This window comes from Pempheris klunzingeri, chromosome 1 (genome assembly GCF_042242105.1).
Source record: "Pempheris klunzingeri isolate RE-2024b chromosome 1, fPemKlu1.hap1, whole genome shotgun sequence".
NCBI lineage: Eukaryota > Metazoa > Chordata > Actinopteri > Acropomatiformes > Pempheridae > Pempheris > Pempheris klunzingeri.
Genome location: NC_092012.1, coordinates 13683948 through 13704804, shown reverse-complemented (window position 1 = coordinate 13704804; position 20857 = coordinate 13683948).

Sequence of the window (20857 nt, the reverse complement as noted above, 5' to 3'; positions counted from 1 at the left end):
TAGGTAGCAAGATTAAATAATTGTTTTCAAAACATAAGAGATTGTGGATAGAGACAAAGAAACAGACAGACAGAGAGAGAGAGAGAGAGAGAGAGAGACTGTGTGTGACTGACATCTGAGGCGCAACAGTTCATTATGTAGTTAAAGCTGCAGATCAAGCGGTATTGGTGGTGGTGTGACTATGCATTCATTGTGAGGCAACTTATGTTACATCAGGTAGAGAAAAACAGGCCATAGAAAATTGCTTGGCCTCCTTCCCGTCCTCAACCATGTAATTAAGCTGGTTTATTAAATCTGAGGCAAAAAATACCATGAGCACATAGTTTTAAAACTGATAACAGAGCAGAACTTACAAAGAGCAGCCCCAACCCCAACACTACCTCTGACGTAAATACTCTTGCAGTTATGAACCAACAGATGTAAGCAGTAGATGTCTCCAATTGGGACAGGAGTTAAAAACTGACTTTGAAACAAGCAAGAATTTATGCTGATAGTGGCTCATTCTTTACTACAGCAATTATATTGTAGAATTTTTCACAAAATAACCTTTAATTTGTGTCCGTCTGCTCCATAATACTGTGATAGCTAATCTGTTAATCTGTATCTTGGTCAAACATGACATCTGTTTGGCTTGTCTTGCTTTGACTTGTGTCCCTCCTGTTGCTCTGTGTCTGCATGATAAAGAGGAAACTGCAGTGATGCTTGGATTTCGTGCTCAAGCTGAGGTCTTTGATGTCCATTGTGTCCTTAAAATGATTAAATTATTAAGTTAAAAAAATTCATTGCTTATTCATTAACAGTATTTTGCTTGATTTTAGTCTCCTTATCTAACAATGAACTGTCACTCTAACTGTCTCTCTGCTAGTTTTCTTATCTTAACCGTGCCAAAAAGAGCTCTTCTCTCTGCAGAATATAACAAAACATCCACCATGCCTGTTCAGTTCATATCAATAAACGTTTTTAGGGTCAGGGGGTACATGTCTGGGTTCCTTGGGATAGAAACAGAGCTGTGGTTCTGGTTTTAAACACACTGTAACTGCCACAGGAGGAACAGAGAGGGCTTCAGAGAATACAGGCTCTCCTGTCAGTGAAATAAGGCCAAGCCATGCAAATCGCCAGCAGGGCTTGTTCCCCCCTGTCAGTGAAGAGAGGAGACCATGAACAGTGTAACTACAGCACTTCCTCCTCCTCATGGTTTTCATTCTCAGCAGCATTCTCCTTCCACCCTTTGCATCTCCTCTTAGATCTCACACAGACAAAAGCACACACAGAAAAATACCCATACCCCCAATTAGTCAGGACAGTGTGTCCACTTATGGACAACTTCTTCACAATGACAAAAAGCACAGACCAATCACATGTTGACAGAACTAAACAAGCAAGAATTCACTTGACATATTTGATGTTAGTTTGTGTGTAAGTTTTTGACCAGAAAAGGAGAAAGAAATCTCATCCATAATTGCACTTGACATAATTATGCTACAATGTACTTCAGGACAAAAGCACGCAGGACAAAGTAATTACAGTGACCTTACAGATGCAATCAAGAATTCAGTGTCCTCAAGCAGTTCTCTTCTCTTTGTTCCACAGCACCATCTTAAGCGCTTGTGTTTGCTGCTTGTTCTACAAAACAAACAAAGACAAGCAGAGCTGGAACAGTGATTAGAGAAATCAACAAATCCTCAACAGGACATGAGCGCATGGGCCTGGAGGCTAGCTCAAGTTCTTTGGAAAGGGTGAGTCAATGAGGTTAAAGTACGACGGGCGAATGTGAAGGGGGGGGCAGAGGTGTGAACTCCGAGCCGACAGAGCAGGATCTCTCAATTTAGTTTACCATATCCGTCATGGGAACATCACTTCTATTTTCTTTTCATTACAAGACCAATCTCTCCACAATCCTTACAAACAACAGTGGAATAACAGCTCATTTGCTCTGTGTGGCCTCGGCCTACAGGATCCTCATTGTTCTCACTGCTCGGTGAAGGTGGAAACAAGCTTTTCACTCATTGTAAAATCAAATTTTCACAGATGGCCCTCTTGACTTTTTGGATTTTGCAGGTGCATCACTGACAAGCATGCGTTTGATCCTGCAAATAAACAAATAAAGATAAGTACGATTAAATAACTAAACAAATATATGCAGTGATTGTGATTTGAAATGTAAAATAAAACAACAAACAAGCAGCATTAAAGATACTGTGGACTTGTTTTTTTAAGCTTGCAGACGTTAGTGATGATGTGTTGCAACAAAAAGCTAAAATTTCCCATTTTTGCTGCACAGCTTCAAAACCCCCAAATGACAAAATGGGACAGACATTTTTGCCCAGTTTGAAAACATGAGCAGATGTTTCCCTGTCTCGGTTTATTTGGCCGGACAGGTGAGTGATGCATAATGCCATGGTCTGGCACGTTTGTGCATGGCTCAGCTCTGTCTCTGCCTAATTGTCCTTCCCACACATAGCCTGGTTCAGATCAGATCTGACAGAGTGTGCACAGCAGACATACAGAATTACTCTTTGCATACGTGTGAAACACTTAAGGGTCTGTTTAGAGTTTCCTCGAGGACTTGTTTAAGATGTGTTTAACAGTACAGATGGTCCTGGCTTTGAGGCTGGGGTGGGTACTAGCATATCAAAAGAAGATAAAGATGATGATGACAGTACTAGCCAAATGGCGCCACTGGATAAGCCTGTAAAATTGTCAAGGTAGCATGGGATTGCTTGGCAAATGTGATGACTTTGAGATGTTAATACTGTACCTAGATTGCATCGCACCAAATAAGCTGTCAAATTCTTTTGTCGGTTGAAATCCTTCAAAACTCTCCAGAGATGAAGATCCACCGAAGCGTGCTGCTTCCTCAATTAAATCAGTTAATAATCTATATAGACAGCTCTCCGCATAATCAAAAGCTAGATTTCTCCAGTGAGTGTGGTCTGAGAAGTCAATAAATCAATGCCGTGTTAGAGGGAAATAGGATAACTATAAACTATGATGTACTTGAGAAGCCCTGTTTGCTGAAATGTGTATGGCGCATCTCTGGCGGGAGTCCTTGAGATAGTTTCCTGCCGTAATAGCATGTGTGAAAAAGAAGAACATGAACCGCTCATTTTGAAAATCACGTTAACACCAGAGTGGAACTGGAAAATGTCTGTTTTGAAAAATAAACCCAGAACTTATCTTATGAGTGAATCAAAGGGATGTTTTGGACATTATGTTGGCAATTATTGTCTGCGGACTGTGGTGCTATCCAGCTATTCAGCATGCTTTTTGAAACAGCCAGACACTCTGTATACCCCTTTTTTTGTCTGAGCTTAGCTTTTAATGTAGCTGCAATCAACCACAACAAGATTTTTGAGGCCCAGCGTTCATCCCTTAGAAATCCCACCAAACGTGAGTAGTATTGGAATTCCGGAGCACCATGCCAACCGTGAAGCCTCCCTGCCTCTCACAAGCACTGCATGGAGGGGCAATTTTCCTCCGGCTGAACTTCCCAAAGCTGCCTCACCTGGAACCAATCTGTAACACAATCGAAGGGTCCTAACTTGAAAGCCCATTCCTTTCCTTTGATAGTCTCCTCTTGGTAGCCTGCACGGCGCTGGAAACAGGCCTTTTGTAATCTGCAGATACAAAAGAGCCGGGGATTGAGATGAGTATCCACCCATCAAAGTGTATTATGCAAATAATGGAGATACAAAGCTCAGATACTCTCTGTTTTTTCTGTCTTTTTTTTCTGGGATGAGGGTGAAATTGTGCAAGCATTTGGAAATTTTAAGTGTTGTTGTTGTCCACTCTTTTCCTCTCGATCGTGCTTCATTATTTTTTCCTTTTACTTTTAATATAACTTCTGAGAAAACGAGACACAGCGTGAACGTACAGCAGTGCTTGTCTTTGCTATCCTGTAGCTACAGGTGTGAATTGAACTCCTTCAGCAGCTTTTCTACCCCCAGTAGCTCTAAAATTTTACTCCATCACCGCTCTCACAGCTCTTCCAATAGGCAAGGAGAGCAATTAAACTTTACTAGCTGTCCATTTAGGGCTCCTGGGAAATTAAGCCTTGAGTCAACATGCCAGACCTTATTTCCTTCGTTCACGTCTTCATCTGTGAGGCCGAGCTCCAACAAGCCAAACTGTATCATAGGCCTTTCCTCACTGATGTAGTGAATAGTTGTACTGTAACTAGTGTTCTGTCCTCTTGTCTAACTCGACCATGAGAAGGTATTAGACATGACAAACTACAAACCAGCCTAATTCTTTAATACAATGGACCAGAACCCACTTTTTTCTCAGACACTGAAAGGAAGAAAAGGTTATTTTTAAGCACAATCCTTTGAAAAGGTTATTCACTTGCCCATACATGTGACGGCAATTGAGTGATTAGCTGCAATTGAATCAGCAGCACAGGAGCAGAGTGTGTGGGTGTAAAGCATGACATGAAAAGGACAATTGTTCAGGGAGCACTTCTTCTACACAGTCACAGTACTTAAATTTGACAGTCAGTAAGTCACAAGCTGATGAACTCGGCCAACAGTCTGCCCTTTGCTGCTCTACACGGAGTGAAGTCCAGCCAAATTGTACACTCCTTAGTTTGTTCTACATAATCAACTTATCCTCTTTGCCTTTCATGTTTCTGATTATCACATGTAAAACTTTTTTTTTTATTATTCAGTACATCTGTCATTTTGTTCCAACTTAAATGTCTTGTACTTACAAAATATTCTAGACAGGCGGTTTAACTTTTATCAGATCTTTATTTTCTAACAATCAGTAGTGTCATCCCTGTAAATATAATATTAATTTGACATGTTGAGGGGAAAATATCCTGATTTGACACAGAGTGTGCACTAGTAACACAGCATCCTGGTTTCAAAAACCTGGATAAATACTTGTCATGGTATTGGGGAATGTGAATATATTATTTAGAGTAGCCTACTCCAACAGAAACCAGGATACTGTGGCACGTAAACATCTAATCCAGGTTTCTGGTCCTTATCTGCTGATGTTTGCATGTATTCTCAACCCAAGTTACATAGTTTTTAGTTAGTAAAACAAAAATATAATTATAAATGACAATAAAAGTATTGTTAAAGTATTAACAATAGCACTAAGAACATTACCAATGTCTCTGTTCCATTCAAGTATCCCAGTAAGCCATGACAGCGTGACAGTGAGCCAACATGAACAATAAAGGGACCCTAAAACTGAAGCTGCGAATTAGATTCAGCCATTTTTTTTGTCATTATTTATTATTTTCACCCGTGGTTCTGCTACTGTGACACGTCAAAATACCCTCTGTGTAAAAGACCCACACTGTCACTACTGATGTGCAACTATGAAATGAAACACAAAATGGCCTTAAAACAAACTAAATGAAAACTCAAATCCTAAGGAGAAATTGGCAAACATTTCACAAACATGTAAACTATGTGCAGAGAGGCTCCAGTTGGCCATTGTGGGACTTGGACCTTCAGATTTTTTTATTGTGCGGCAACTAAGCAAACCACTGAGCCACCATACCGCTCATATTTTAGTGTTACAAGGTCAGGAGTTGGACTGCCAACCCTTGAGAAAGTCTTTCATAACGAGCATCAGTGCTGCATTATGTCGAGAAAATCCTTAAAATGTATGTTTTAAGATAACCATAGGCTATTCTGGGGGAAATCTGCAGTAGAGCACAACGAAGCTCATCTCGCTCTTTCTGAACTGTAATCGCACAATGTCTCCAGTGAACGCTCTGAACTGCTCTTAACACTACATATTTGCAGTTATGACATATAAACATCTTAACTTTAACTCTTAACTCTTAATCCCTCTCTTTTAGCACAGTCTTTAGGAGCACGACACATTGCATTCATTTGCATGTGACAAAGTAATCATTGGATCTGTAAATCCTCGAGACCTTGAATTGCTGCATTTTATGCCACTGCCACAGTTTCCTTTCCAACAGCTGGCATATCGTGAACAATGCAGGCCACCATGTGCTGCTTCTACAAATCATTCTGAATGTCGCTGTTGTAAAAGCGCAGACTTCTCAAACCCTGTTGTTATTTTCATGCTGGTAATAATCCCTCAGTGATAACATGTTACTCATTTGAAAGTCTAGTTTCAGCTTCATTGTCTCATTGTAATGGCTGCAAAATGTGACATGACTTCATGAGTGTCATATAGTCCAAGTTACGCCTGGACAGCAGAGCGCGATGATAAAACCGCTGCATCAAAAGATTTTGCCTGAGCCGCTATAAGCTCCACTGCTCAGTGAAATGTAACATTCTTTTCGTCATTCGCTTAAAACTTTGTCATTTATCTCCTCCTTCCTCTGCTCTCAGACTGGTCCCTTGTCTCTCTCTCTCTCTCTCTCTCAGGGAATGGATGTCGAACTAAAACAAACTGATTTGTCTTGTTCTTTTCCTTCTTGCCTTCAATTTGATCCGATCAATTTGCTGCAGTGTTTGAGTTCAGTTCAGCTGTTCAGTCTGTATTTCAGGCCAAAGGCTGGTGCATGACTGTTTGCATGCATTGGCTGCTGTTATTATAAGCTCTAATTGTGTTGCATGTGAAGACTGATTTTTTTTGGAAATCAATTTTTCAGTTTCAATCAAAACACTGATAAACACACACCGTGAGAACTGAAACAGATCGCCCGGTTGAAAAAGTAGTTCAGTGGATCTCAGTGTTTGTCTGAACAGACTCAGGACTCAGGAATGATCCAAGGTTCTGCTCTCTACTTGTAAGATCAGACTCCTTCATGTTTGACTTGCACGACCCCAGCCTCAGTAAACAACACATGCAGCTTTAATTGGAAGCACTTGGTCACCCTGAAGCAGGATGAACAGGGCTTTGTTGCCAGCATGGCAGCTCCCAGAACCTGTCGTACAAAAAGGTGGCTGGACCACAGAAGCCACGTGAATGTCCCATGCTTACAAAAGAAAATATTGATGCTGTTTAAAAATGTCACAAGTAAAAACAAAGTTACTTCATTTCATTTATATAATTTATATTATATTAGTATAATACTGTCAATTTCATCAACAGTATTAACATCATTTCAAGTCAGTTGCCCTGTATTGATCTGAAATATGACCGTCAGACTAAGAAGAGGAAAACGAAAACTATGAAGAAAAATGTCATGACTTGTTATGTGATCACCCAGGATGTCCCTGTGTTAAAATACACTCTGAAAGTGTAATTAATTTATTAATCAACACCTCAGTTAAGAAAGGTTTTTAATGAGTTATAGTAGGTTAGAGCAATGCAAGTAAAGAGGGATGTTTTTAATTCACAAACACTTGTTGGTAATTACCAAGTAAACTTATGCTTTAAAATGTTTCTCCACTGAACTGATGCATAGTCCCAGAACTGACACATGCATCAGTATTCTTAAACACAATTTAATGGTTTAATCAATATTGGATGTAGCGCAAGTTGAAACACAAAGTGTTCAGTTTGTGATTAATAAAGTAGACTTCAGAGAGTAAACAGAGTTACCTGCGCAATTTAATGAAATCCAATTCAACGGGACTCGAATAAATAATCCCTTTGTGAAGATTATTTCGCTCAGTTTTGTTGACTTGATTTAACTCTGCTGTTAGTGGTTGTGCTGCGTTAGCCTGCATTATATTGAGGATTTTTTTCTAATTTTCTATCCCACTAATGCACATGGGATGGACATTAATCTAATAAATGTACATAAAGTATGTAGTGTTAAGTGTACAAGTGTGTTCATTATGCTTCATGAAGTATGGATAAAATATCTATTCTGTCAGTCTGTGGGTCTTTCACATCTGTCTAATTAAATAATTGAATATTTGGATCCACTGACAGGGAATGAATTAATGGGAGGAAAGGCCTTAGGACTGACTTGTGAACAGTCAGATCGTATATATAGCAGAAATAGCAACCATTCATTCTTGTATGATTCCCGAAATTTCCTTAAGTGAATAAATGACCATCTGAAGAAAGGGGCATCTGCGTCTCAAATTAAATAAAGAACATGACTCTGATTAAGATCCTGTTTGAAAGGACCTTTTTTTTCCCCTCGCAGCTTCCAGGACATTCCAGGATATTAAACCAGTGAGTGAGCTCTCTGTTTTCTCTTGGTGCTGACCTTTGCTTAAAAGGTCACATGGGCTTCAGTGCTGGTCATCGATGCTGTTTGGCTGGTCGCTCAACAATGTGTGATCGCCCATCTTCGTCATAGACTCTCATTAGAGATGAGCAGATACACTCAGCTGACGGGGCTCAAGCACCACTATTTAATCAATGTTGCTCTTTAAGTTCAATAATTTGATATTTGCACATGTTTAAGTAATGAAAATGTAAGAAAGTTTGTATAATTGTAACAAACTTGGAAAAAAAAGGTTCCTTACTCCCTGAGTATCGCTCCATGCTTTATATCAGCACAGGCACAAAGGTAGGACACATGAAAAACATAATTCTAAAGCTTGTAGTGCTACAGTCAGGTGCCTCCTCTATCAAATTCTCTAAAACATGATCGATGGTGAAGATAAAACATACATACTTAAGCTAAATGGAGGATTCCCTGAGGTAGCTGTAAACACAGTTTTTGAAATGACATTTTTATGAGACAACATAAGCTCCAGGACTCTAACCATATTTAGGTATAAGCCTCAAACATATGCTGCAAAAAAGGAAGAATAATTTTTCCCAGTAGTGCTCTTAAACATGATTCCTGATTGTGAAGAATGGGATTTACCTACTTTGAATCTTAAAATGTTGTGGTGTCTTTCTAGTGCAGCCAATCCAGGATGCAACAGAATAAATCAAATTTCCATTCAAGTAAATATTGCTAGTCACACTGAAAGTGTGCGATCTCATAAGGAAAACAACATTTAATAGATCCTGTGAATGACATTTCTGGAAACTGTGTTGTTACATTTCCCCAGTCTGTATACTGGGATCAAGGAAACTTGTAGTTTCCACATAAAACGGTTTATGTGCCCTCATGCTTGTTAAACCAAAGAGAGGTGAATGGTTCTATAATTTTGGATGTTCTCTTGCATTAAAATGCAAAGTGTTGTGAATTTGCATGTTCTCATTTGCATGTATGTGTATGTTAACCATGTGATGTACTGGCCAATTTCACAACGGTGTTTCCCCGATTCCCACCCAGTGCATGTTAGGAAAGGCTCTGATCGTAAAAGAGCATAAATATATGTTTTCATTTGTCCTCAGAGTTTAAGAATATGCCACATGTCAAAAACTGCTAGAATGTATATAAGTGTATATTTTTTGAGAACAATAATATTTCCAGTCAGCTTAATATTTCTCAGCTTCCTCTTCATCTTCAGCATATCCCTTGGCAGGCTGCTTTTGTTTCAATTAGCTCTTTTTGACAAAACTGCACAGAGCCAAAGAGAATACAGCGACGCTCTTTCTTGACATCTGTGCACATGTTCGGCAGCAGCCCTGCCCTTTGAACTCTTCACTGAGCATCCCACATGCTGCTGTGGCCCTCTGCTCTGGAGTCTTGGTGATGTCCAGCGGCCCGAGTTCGTAGGTCACGGTGATGACAGCAAGCACCTTGCTGCGAGACTCCTATCTGCCCACCAAAATAAACACAGGAGGGTCTGCTGAGGCCCTCCCACAGCACCCCCTGTCCAGCTCTGACTGAGTCTTTGAGATTAAACGCAAAGGATGCACAGGATACTGCCTTCTCTAATCAAAATACTGTCAGGGTCAAAGGGCGAGCTCAGAGATCACAGTCAACTTTAATCCTGGAGACATTGTTCCAGAGAATGTGGCTTTACTCTGGTGTAGGGAGAGTCTTGCCTGTTTTCTTTTGCTGGACTTCTATTTGTGGAGCTAGTCACCACAACCTGTTTGTCTTTCTCCTTTCTCAGCGTGCCTCAGTGCAAGAGCTAAATATGCATATTAACTCAAGTGAAGTACATGACTAATCTGTCACTGTCTTAGAGAACTCATAACTAAACTTTTCTTACTGTCCTCCGAGTCATTTCACTGCATTTTACAATTCAATCCATCAGAGAATCATCAGTGTTAGAAAGCTTGAATCACAGTTATGCCATGTGTGAAACAAACACCTCTGTTAAACTCACATTAAGTTCACACTCATATTAGATTGATCCGGACAAAGGTAATTAATTCTGTGAGCTGTTATGTATAACATTTTAACACTGCACTGACTCAATATATATTCATGTGAAGAGGATGCCAGTTCTACGAGTCCCACTGAGAATATGTGCGCAGCTCTTTTTATTTCAGCTCAAATAATTTTACTTAATTTTTGGTTTGCCAACTCATTGATGGCTCTTTGCTGTGTATCATAGATGAGCTTTCACATACAGTATAAAACAGTGGGATGAATGTTTGGGCATGTAAAGCCCAGGACTTTGACACAAAAACCAAGGCTTAAGCATCACCTATTGTTAGATTTACACTGCTAAACATTTGGTTTGGCAAAGTTTTGGTGGTCATAGAATACTAAGAAAGTCACATGACATGTTCAAGTTGCCTGAATAACTGTAAAAAGCTTAGTCGAGCTTTCATAGCTCAGAGCTGAAATATGTTAGCAGTGAGCTGTTGTACATCAACGTGATCATAAACGTTATTTCAGGAGCTGGGCTGGGTGAGTCACAGAAAACCAGCTCAGACTGGTTGTGAACTACCTGTCCATCATGACATGGTGTAGGAATAAACTGCTGCTGAAGAAAATCAAACATGTGACACACACGGATAATTCTGTTAGGAAAAAAACCAGTGCTGAAGGTGTTGAACTTCATTCAACAGAGGACTCCATTCAGTGTTGGTCAGCTGCATAACTGTAGCTGTCTGTCAAAGAACACAGGTTTGTTGCATGACAAGATAAGAGATAAGAAAAAAATGGAAATCCTAATCCAAATACATTGTGTTTCATATGACTCGACTATTATAAACCAATAAGAGTGAAGTTATTTTTTACTGGAATAAATCACTTGGAAAACTTCATGAAACTAAAATAGAATAAACTGTTTTCATAAACACGCATTTGAAAGAATGAAACAGATTTTAGAAAATCTTACAGCGTGTAAAACAACAAACTTGCGTAATGAAAGGAGAGCCGATGGAACCAAAAAGGTGACAGCAACCAACCGACCAACACTTCAGCATCTGGACATTTACAAAAACAGGGTGGTAGGGAGGGAGACAACAAATTGCTGGACATTTGTGTAATTTATTCAGAAAACGGTGCCCTTCTAGATTGCAGCCTGCAACCTATTTGCACAGCATTATCTCTCAGAAGTGGTTGGATTCGGATGAGGTGCCAGTGCAGCGTGTCTGAAGTATCTTCATACTGGTACACATTAGTATCACATGTCTCTGCTGCTTATTTTTTTACTTACCATACTACCGTACAGCTGAATTTGAAAATGTGTACTCGGTTGTATTGGTAGAAATGTAGCTTATTTGACACTGTTACTAGCATCTTTTCAATTCATGTATCCCACAAATTGGGATGATGAAAAGATGAACAACTTTTCAGTATCAATACGCCTTGAAAATTATATCTCAAATGACAGCTTGTTGTTTTCTCTGAGAGATCGCTGGGTGAATCAAAGTGATGGAAAAATCATGTATTGCTCCTCACGACAGTACAGTACACAAGTTGTCCTGACCTTAGAAAAAACACACACACTAGCACATTTTTAAACACTTCATCACATTTGTTGCTGTGAGCTGCGCAATCACCATGTTAAAGTGTTATTATCCTCTGAGGGGTCCCGCGGACATATTTGTGGCTGTGGTTTCCAGTGATTGTAAAGCCAAATGAAAACCTCCCTGAAAGCTTTCAGCCCAGTAGACCCAGTTGCTCTTGGGACCTAAATTATAGATGGGGGCACACACTGAGCAAGAGAGGTTACCAAACATGCCAAACAATTGCCATTTACATACCATTGGGCGATTGCTAAATGGTCAAGAATTTGATTAATGGCTACGGATTTTTTCTGTCTCAAACATTCTTCATAACTTTTTGTTAAATGTATATTCAGAGACACTCACAAACAACTGTGTGCAGCATGAGGGATGCCCCCCTCCCCTTGTCTTGCTACATATACTGAGAAGGCAGCTATAGTAGAGCGTTCACTCCCTGCTCCCCTTGTCCATGTCAGTGTACTTAAGCAGGGCACTGAACTCCAAATTGCTCCCATTGATCACAGGAAAAATGTATGTTGCTTTAGACAAAAACATCTGCTGAATGTAGCGTGAGCCACATGTGAAATGTGGGTAAGAATTTCGGCCGATTTTAGTAGAAGTCTGATTCATAGCTCTGCACTAGAAAATTAATAATCAACTAGGTTGAATTAAATGTTCTGTTGATCACTATATTTTGCAAATGGTCGCAAGCTGCATTTGACATCAACATGTCTGCCCTCTCAAATGTTACTTTGACAAGACTGTGCAAATTTACAGTTTACAGTCAGCATGAACCTCTTTTAAACTAATCAGCACAACAAGGTCATGGTTAAACTAAAACAATTAACAGCTCGTAAGCAGCTAAACACTTCACCACAGGCACCCATGTTTTTTTTCACCCTCTGAGCTTCTAAATGCATGCAGGTCAGTGATGAAGTTTCTTCTCCCATCCAACCACAAATGAACACAGCCACAGTGCAGGATGGTACAGCAGTAGTGCATCAGTCAGGCCAGCTCTCCCTGAATCTGCAATCTGCTAACTCTAAGTTTAACCCTTCTCCTCCTCCTCCTCCTAAATACATGAACACATACACCTCCCTGTACTGTGTGCCAGCTGGGTGTGCTCTGAATTTGAAGAAGCACGATAATTCTTTCAACTGATCATATCAGTAAAGGAGGAATCCCAACATCAACACCAGATTCTGGAGGTGGTCACACATGGGAAACATTTTTCCAGATCCTAATAAACTTTCATCTGTGGATGTTGTGTATGTAGCCTGGATGGGCTGGGCACCGTCTCCAGGCCTCCTGGAGATGGTGCAAGTTCTGCAGAGCCTGATAGTCAAGATGTTTTAAAGAAGGCAGATGGAAAATAATAACCCTGAACTGAATCCGCACTGCATACAGTGTGCACTAACATGCACATGGAGTAAATACACTATGTTCTGTGCATGCAAACACATGCCCAAACACAGGAAAGACACTGTGTTAAAAGTACTGACTAAAATGATTAAAAGTAGTTCACTGAAATAGAAATGGCAACTTCAACATTTACTTTTATATCACATGTGCATTTATTGAACCATGAAAGAACATTTGGAAATTCTGTGCTTACGAACCAGAAATATTGAGGTCCACTGGGAGTTTACCTGTTCTAACTCTGAACCTGCCATACATAATGTACCAGATGTTTAAAGCTCCTCCACAGGAAATCAAGCAGATGTTTCACCGGCACCGTGCGCAGTGGAGGTGCAGACTGTTTCACTGACTGTGTGCACCAAGATTACACACTCGACCTGTGAACGAAGAAAGCGAGAACAGATTTTTCTATCTTTACCACCTTGGGCCTTTTTTATTAAATTCAAGATAAGTGCAAACACTGGGTCCTTTTGCTTTCCTTTCTTTCTTCATTTAATTTGATCAAAAAATCTGCTGACGCAGTTTGGTCCCCCACTCATGTGAAACCAATTTCAGCAGCACATAAAAGTCTGCTGCAGCGCTTCAAACAAGCAGAGGCTCATCTCATCGTTGCACAGTAGAACCTCGGTCAGGTTGGCTATAGAAGCGTGAAACTGCAGGTGTGTTCTTACCACTGCTCACTGCGGAGTCAAAAAGAGGGAGGAGAAGCTGTCTCACACATTCATCAAACGCAGCAGACGGCTGACATGATCACCCAACCTGACGTGCACATGAACAAAGAGTCGTGCAGTCAGGACCATGGAAAGACAATACGGTGGCAAAACTGTGAGGGGGAGACAAACCAGACCACCAACCAGATAAAAATGATGCACACACACACACACACACACACACACACCAGTGTTGGCATACCACACAGCACTATGGATCTCAAAATCAAAATGTGGTCATGAGACCAACTTACTGTTACTTAAGTCAAGACTTAATCTCAGCCAATAGCCGCTATGTCTGATTTCAGTATAACACATTAATTGGTGCAAACATATTACTAAGATGACTTTTGGCTAGTTTGGTTTTTATGAAAACCATGGAGTGTGTGAGACCATAATATACAAATAAGGCAGCTGACATTCAATCCCAACCACTACCCGAAACCTAGTGGTCAGTTGGTTGTTTTTGATGGCTGAGAGAAAATACACAAAGAAGATGACTGAAAATGACTGATTATCTTCACAATTTGCAATAAACATATTTCTGTTCGTAAGCAGTATGGTTATTAAAATGTAAGTTTAGTAGCTTCATATGGTCATTTGGTTGCATCAACCACAAAAAAATATCCCATTATGGCTGTTGCAAATACACAAAGTAATAAAAGTCATTCCAAAAGTTCCTGAAAATGAAAAAAAAAAAGCATGAAATTAACGTAATGATTAATGTCTCTCCTCTTTTACGCCGTTGCTTTGATATTTTTCCAGTGTTTTAACATTAATCATATAATTAAGATCATATTGGGATCAGCTGATGTACAAACCGGAGAGCATTTGCAGCATTCACACATCTGTGTAGAATTTTGGCCTACTTCTCTGACATTCATCAGTACACACACAGTGTGTTATCGCTGTCCTTTGTGCCAAAGTCCACATCAAGCCTCACACAGAAGCCCAGCTCAGAGTTAAACTGAATGATATACCGTTGTGCAAAAATGAGAATCATCGTAGAAATGTATTCACGTGCCAATAAAGCTTTAGTTTCTAGCTGACAGCCGCAGTGTGTCCCTACAACAATAGTATACTTAATGTATAAAAATATGTATAAAATAATGTGTTATCTTTTGACAACGTATTTGTCATTTGATTTTTACACCATGACAGGCAGTGCAGGCGCATTACAGAGTTTCAGTTTGATGATAAATCAAATGCATTGCCACACAGTGTAATCTGGTCCAACTTAAAAATGTTAGTTTCTCTGCTGCCTTAATAATGCCACTTAACTGAACTAAACTTGAACAATTAGATTAAAGACAGCTCACAACTTATGAATCAGTGAACCTGTGAAATCAACTTCAGTAAACCTTGTCACATTGACACATTACATTCAGATTTGCCTTTCAAATGAATTGTCATACTTTGAAGGATCAGCTCTTCAGTTGCTGCAGATGCTTTACAGCTGTGGCTGCTCCTATCGAGAAAAAAAATACTTTTGTACGAGAGTTCCACTGGTACAAGAGCAACATGGGTGGCTGCTGTGCATAAAGGGGAAGGGTGTGAAGTGGATTCTAACCTTCATCATGCATAGCATAGCATAGATAGATAGATAGATAGATAGATAGATAGATAGATAGATAGATAGATAGATAGATAGATAGATAGATAGATACCAATACCAATACACAGAAGAGTTTTAGAAAACTAAAACACAAGACTAAAAACACACAGCAGTGAAGTGATATTCTAGCCACCACAACCAATGCAAATATATTCACGACACAATGCTCAAACAATGCATGCTTGTCTGTTGACGCCAATAATATGCACTTATAAGCATAGCTTGAATTATGTGAACACTCACAGTGCTACATTCATTCAACTCATCATTTCATGTCAAAGGACTTCCTGCCAGATTTGCTTTTTTTTCAAATTTGCTCTGAAAATGTAATCTAGACATTTTGAATTGGCTTCATATGAAATTAATAAAACTTCTGTATTTCAATTAAGTTAATCATGAAATATCTGCGGATTCCACTGAATTCCTGCACGATGTTTCACAGTCTGTGAAGCATATTAAGGTCCATGTTTAGTTTGCCCTCAATAGTGAGGTCATTAAATTTGAGATTAAGAGGTCTGCGCTTATAATCCCTAAATTAGAGCCCCTGGCTCAGCTGACCCCTTCAGAAGTTCACCCTCTAAACACAATGTTTTGTAATTTACTTAAGGCTTTAATATAGTAAAAAGAATTAGAAATGTATGCAGATGGATATGGATACTTGTAATGGCACATAAGGCAGAAGTATAGTAACACATAAAGGTTGGACGTGTCAGTATATAAGGAGAATCAATAACACTGAAAGTCTGATACACAGCAATGAATGTCAGAAACAGAAAATGATTAAAAACAGGTATAAGGCTTAGTTTGCCCGGCAATGATTCACTGCAACAAAAAAAACTTTAACTTTCCAAATATTTGCATCACCATGATTGAGAATACATGAACTGGGTGTAGTCAAGTAGTCGTCAAAGGGTGCAACACATTAGTGGTGCAGTACTGCTGTTCCACATGGTAACAGGATATGACAGGAGGGTAATCTTTGATTCAGTTAGATGTGCTGCAGATATTTGCAGGTCACAAAGGTGAAACACTTGAGCAGAGCTGAGCTCATTCTGTGCACTGAAAAAGACAGAGAGCTCAGTCAAGACTAATTACAGTTTTTGCTGTGTGCCCCTCATTGTGCCAGGTAGTTGCTCAAAACATTCCTTGATTCTGGTTTGGCTACTGCCACTGAAATGTTATTCCAATCATATGTTTTTAGATGTCTGTTGCCACGTGTCATGTGCTGTTTTGGTTTTAGAAATTCCCAGCACATCTCTGCTGTGCATACACACATCATGTATGATCCCCAGTAGGTTAAAAGAGTCTGGGTTTTCAAGCACTGAGATGCCCAAACAGGCTCTGTGTAGATGGAATGTCTCTTTTATGTGAAATTAAATAAGATCAGCTTGTGGGCCTCTCTCCTTCCTGTTCCGCTTTCCGTTTTATGTTCATTTCCATTCTCGAACAAAGCCGTCTCTCCACGGTGTATTAATGCCCATCAAAGGCCTCAATCAAGTTGCTTTGCCACAGGCTAGAGCCAAACTGGAGAGGCTAAAGTTTAATGTTGTCAGTGCAGCGAGGATGTGGGCTCATGTCTCTGCTGTGTCCTTGTGTTTTCTTTTAAACCCCACATTCACAAATATCTTGTGCTCAGTGGAACAAGGCATCTGAAAACAGCACACACTACGGGGCCATTTCAAGGTCACTGACTGTGACAACAGTCTTACTCATTGTGCCATTAGGACAATGTCTTTATCTATTTCACCAAGGCAGGAAAATTCAGAAAATAAAACATAATTACACAGAGCTTCCTAAACAATTAGTCACGGCTGTGGGTCAATAGACTCTTGGTTTAGAAGTATCCGGCAATGAGAAATATTTAGGATCAAGCTGTCGACTGTCTGCTGACATTTTTTCTTATTAACGCGATCTATTGTGCACACCAAGTAGAATTCTCTGAGTAATGCATGTACGATGTGTGTAATCAACAACAGGGATAGGTTTTACAATTATAGATTTCCATTATTTCATACATCTATTTTCATACTTTTCCCACTGAACTGTTCAACTTAAGATCTGAATTATAAATAGTAAGAAATGCAAAAAATACTGGAAATTAAGCACAATTTATTCATATGGGAATGTATGATTATGCAAAGTTAGGGATAAATTAGTCCTTATCCTAAGCAATTTGTCTTTCCGCTGCCAATGAATATATTTATAAAATTATAAATTCAATAATAAAATGTATAATAGATTTTTATCAAATGAATGTTTTATCAACTGTCATCATTCAGACCAGTTCTTCTCCACAGGAGAATAAAAACAATAAATTCAAATGTATGATTTTATTTCTCTATCACTACAATCACTGAATTAACGTTTAACGATGACTTCTTCCTTAAGGAATTTGGCTGCATGTCTTTAAAAAGACAGACGCAAACTTATGTTTCTGGGAGTAAAGTGTGATGCCTGTACTCTGTCTTTCTCTGTGTGTATGCATGCATGAATGCGCTCAGTGTGAGAGTGTGTGTATCTGTGTGTGTGTTTAATTTAATGCTCTTTTATTCACTACAGGTGGACCTACTGTTAAAGAGAAGCTTTCGCTCGCTATGCCAAAAAACTGACAAGTATATATCCTCATACGTAATAATTTTTCAATGGTGAAGGCCACAGTACCACAAGCTCTCAATCTGACCATCCCGAGCAATAAAGAAAAATAAATAAAAAGAAGACAACAAAAACTGTGCAATTACAGTTAGTAAAAAAAACTGGGCATACTTTTCCCTGTGAAATAAAAAGAGATCAAATCATGGTTGTGGCTAAAGCATGAACCGCACTCTAAACATGCCAATGGAAATACAAAACACATTATATTCCATCTTTATTTACTGCAGTTGCAAACTTCCTGGAGCTACACTCAAGATAGAAACAGATAAGACAATAGCATTATAGATTCCTGCTGCAGTCCTTTGTGCTTCCTGCTGAATAACCAAACACACGCATCTTTTTATTTATAAAGTGATTAATTAATGACCTTTCAGCTACGTTGCCTGGCGGTAAATAAAATATACTAAAAAGCGTAGAACCACACAAGATAAATGCAGCAAACGTGATGTGATTATTGATTTGAATTCACAAGAGTAACCTTCGGCATTTCACTGAATAAAAATCAGTAACATAATTGCATTGAAACCACTGCTAAGAATAGCTCAGACAGGCGTGCACTGTTCCAGCAGGTTGAAAAATGGGGTAAGTAATCATTAAGTCTGGTTCACTGCCATAAATCATGTTGCTGACAAATGGAGAGAGAGTTCAAAGTAATTAGATATTTGTTTAACTGTATTAGATGAAACATAAACGGTTGTAAAGTCATTCTAGCTTTCCCCCTTGAGACAGTCGGTTTACAGTGTGAGTGTGAGCCAGTTTTTTCAGACCATGAACATTGCATCAGAGTACAAGTATGGACACCTTTCAGCCTGATGGACCACATTTGAAATCCAATCGTGTAAATGGGTCAGATTTCCACTCCAATTTCTCTCAGTTACTTTCTTTTCTCTCTCACATATGTGCCCGTGTCTGTGCATGTGTGCACCATGTGTGTGCATGACTGTATGAATGTGTTTGTGTGTTTGTTGCACTGTGTGTGCAGCTTATAGCTGTGAGTCTATCACTTTTTTCCTGCCGGTTCTTTATGAGCTCTGTGAGTGTGCCCAGTTCAGCCTACACAGAAAAGACCTCTGCTCCTCCAGAGTGCCTGTGTGGCAGAAGAGTAACGCACACCAGATCAGACAAAGGGGCGGAGATGGTCTCACCTCACACCTGCAGCTGAAGCTGGACCAAACTATGTGCTGCTTATCTCTCATGTTGTTAAGCCAGAATTTAAAATGTTCAACATGCATATTTTTATTAGATCTTGATACACTAAAGATATATTACTCTGTTAAAATGATTTGATCTATTTCAACTACATTTAATAAGAACAGAGGATTATGGGTAGAGGTAAATGATTGGGCTGACAAAAGTGTATCAAATAGCAATATCAAACATATAATTTGGTATGATTGACTTGATTGTTGATATTGGGAAATAACTCACTTGAAACTCATATGGTTTAGATGGGGAGAGTATAGTTCATCTTTTATAGCATCTTTCCTTATTAGTTACAAACAAACAAAAACAGGCAAATCCCTCCTTACACAATTGTATAAAATTAAATGGAACTGTATTGAACTGCATTAAAATGATTTGTATTTTGAAGTCTTTATTATTTCCAGGGCTTATTAAGGACTTACTTGACTCATGTAGGGCATGCCAAAATAATTGTCTGTTATGGATCATCTGAAAAAAAAATAAATCTGCTGCTCAGGTGGGAGATTCAGCAAAATATGACACAAAAAGTGGAATTTTGATACAGGTGAAAATTTTTCAAAACAGCAAATGCCTTGAGGGTAAAGAGCTGGTAATTCTATAATATAAATAAATGTAAAGTAATTGCAGTGGCTGCAACATGAGTGATGCAAAGGGCCTTTAAAAAAACTGACAATATTATTATTGATGAGTATCCAGTTATTAACTATGTTGTTTACAAAGAAATTACGTTGATTTTTCGTTGCAGGGTGCCAAAGTTTCCACAGTCTGCAAGATGTTTAGATGCTCTAAACAACTGGCTGCACAGATCAGGTGGCCTGCACCACCTTAAGACAACAGGCTGTAAAACGATATCTGTCACCTGATCTTACACAGATTTAATGTGGGGTAATGTGAAATTTGAAATTTGGATCTAGAAATATTTGCATACGCTGTTTTTCATCTGTTGGACCAAAATAAAATAAAAGACAAAGATGTAAATTTGATAATCGAAATCTCAAATAATTTAAGCCTGGGTGCCAATACAATAATGTTCTGGTTATTGTTTTATAGATATATATAAGTTCATCTTTACTTAGGTTTATCATAACTCCTATTTTCTGTTCTAAAATCAAGAGAAATTCAAAACGAATCCAAATTTAAACGCATTTCGTGACAGATCAAAATGTTTTTTATGCCCGAAATAAACAACGAGGACGTGAGGGACTCTGAAATTCGTTTCAAATGATAATTAAGGCATTTAAAAAGCTCTTATAAACTAACTCACGGTTTTACTCAGAAGCCACAGAGTTTGCTATGGGAGCACAATCGGCTCAGTATGGATGATTTGTCCTTGATGAACCATTGCGAATGAAGCGTAAAATTGTGCCCTCTCCGCCCCTGTGCCATCACTCATGGGCTATATTCATATCCAAATTGCATTAATGTCATGTGTTAAGCACTCCCCACCCCTATTTTACGAACTTTTTTTCATTTTCTCAGCTAATAAGCGACCTAACTCGCTCATGTCATCAGCATAATCACTTGGGAGAGGTCTTGAAGCCAGGAGATCTGGGTCCCATCCTCTGAGGAAAGACGGGTTTGTGTAACTCTGCTCAAACCTGAGGGGGAG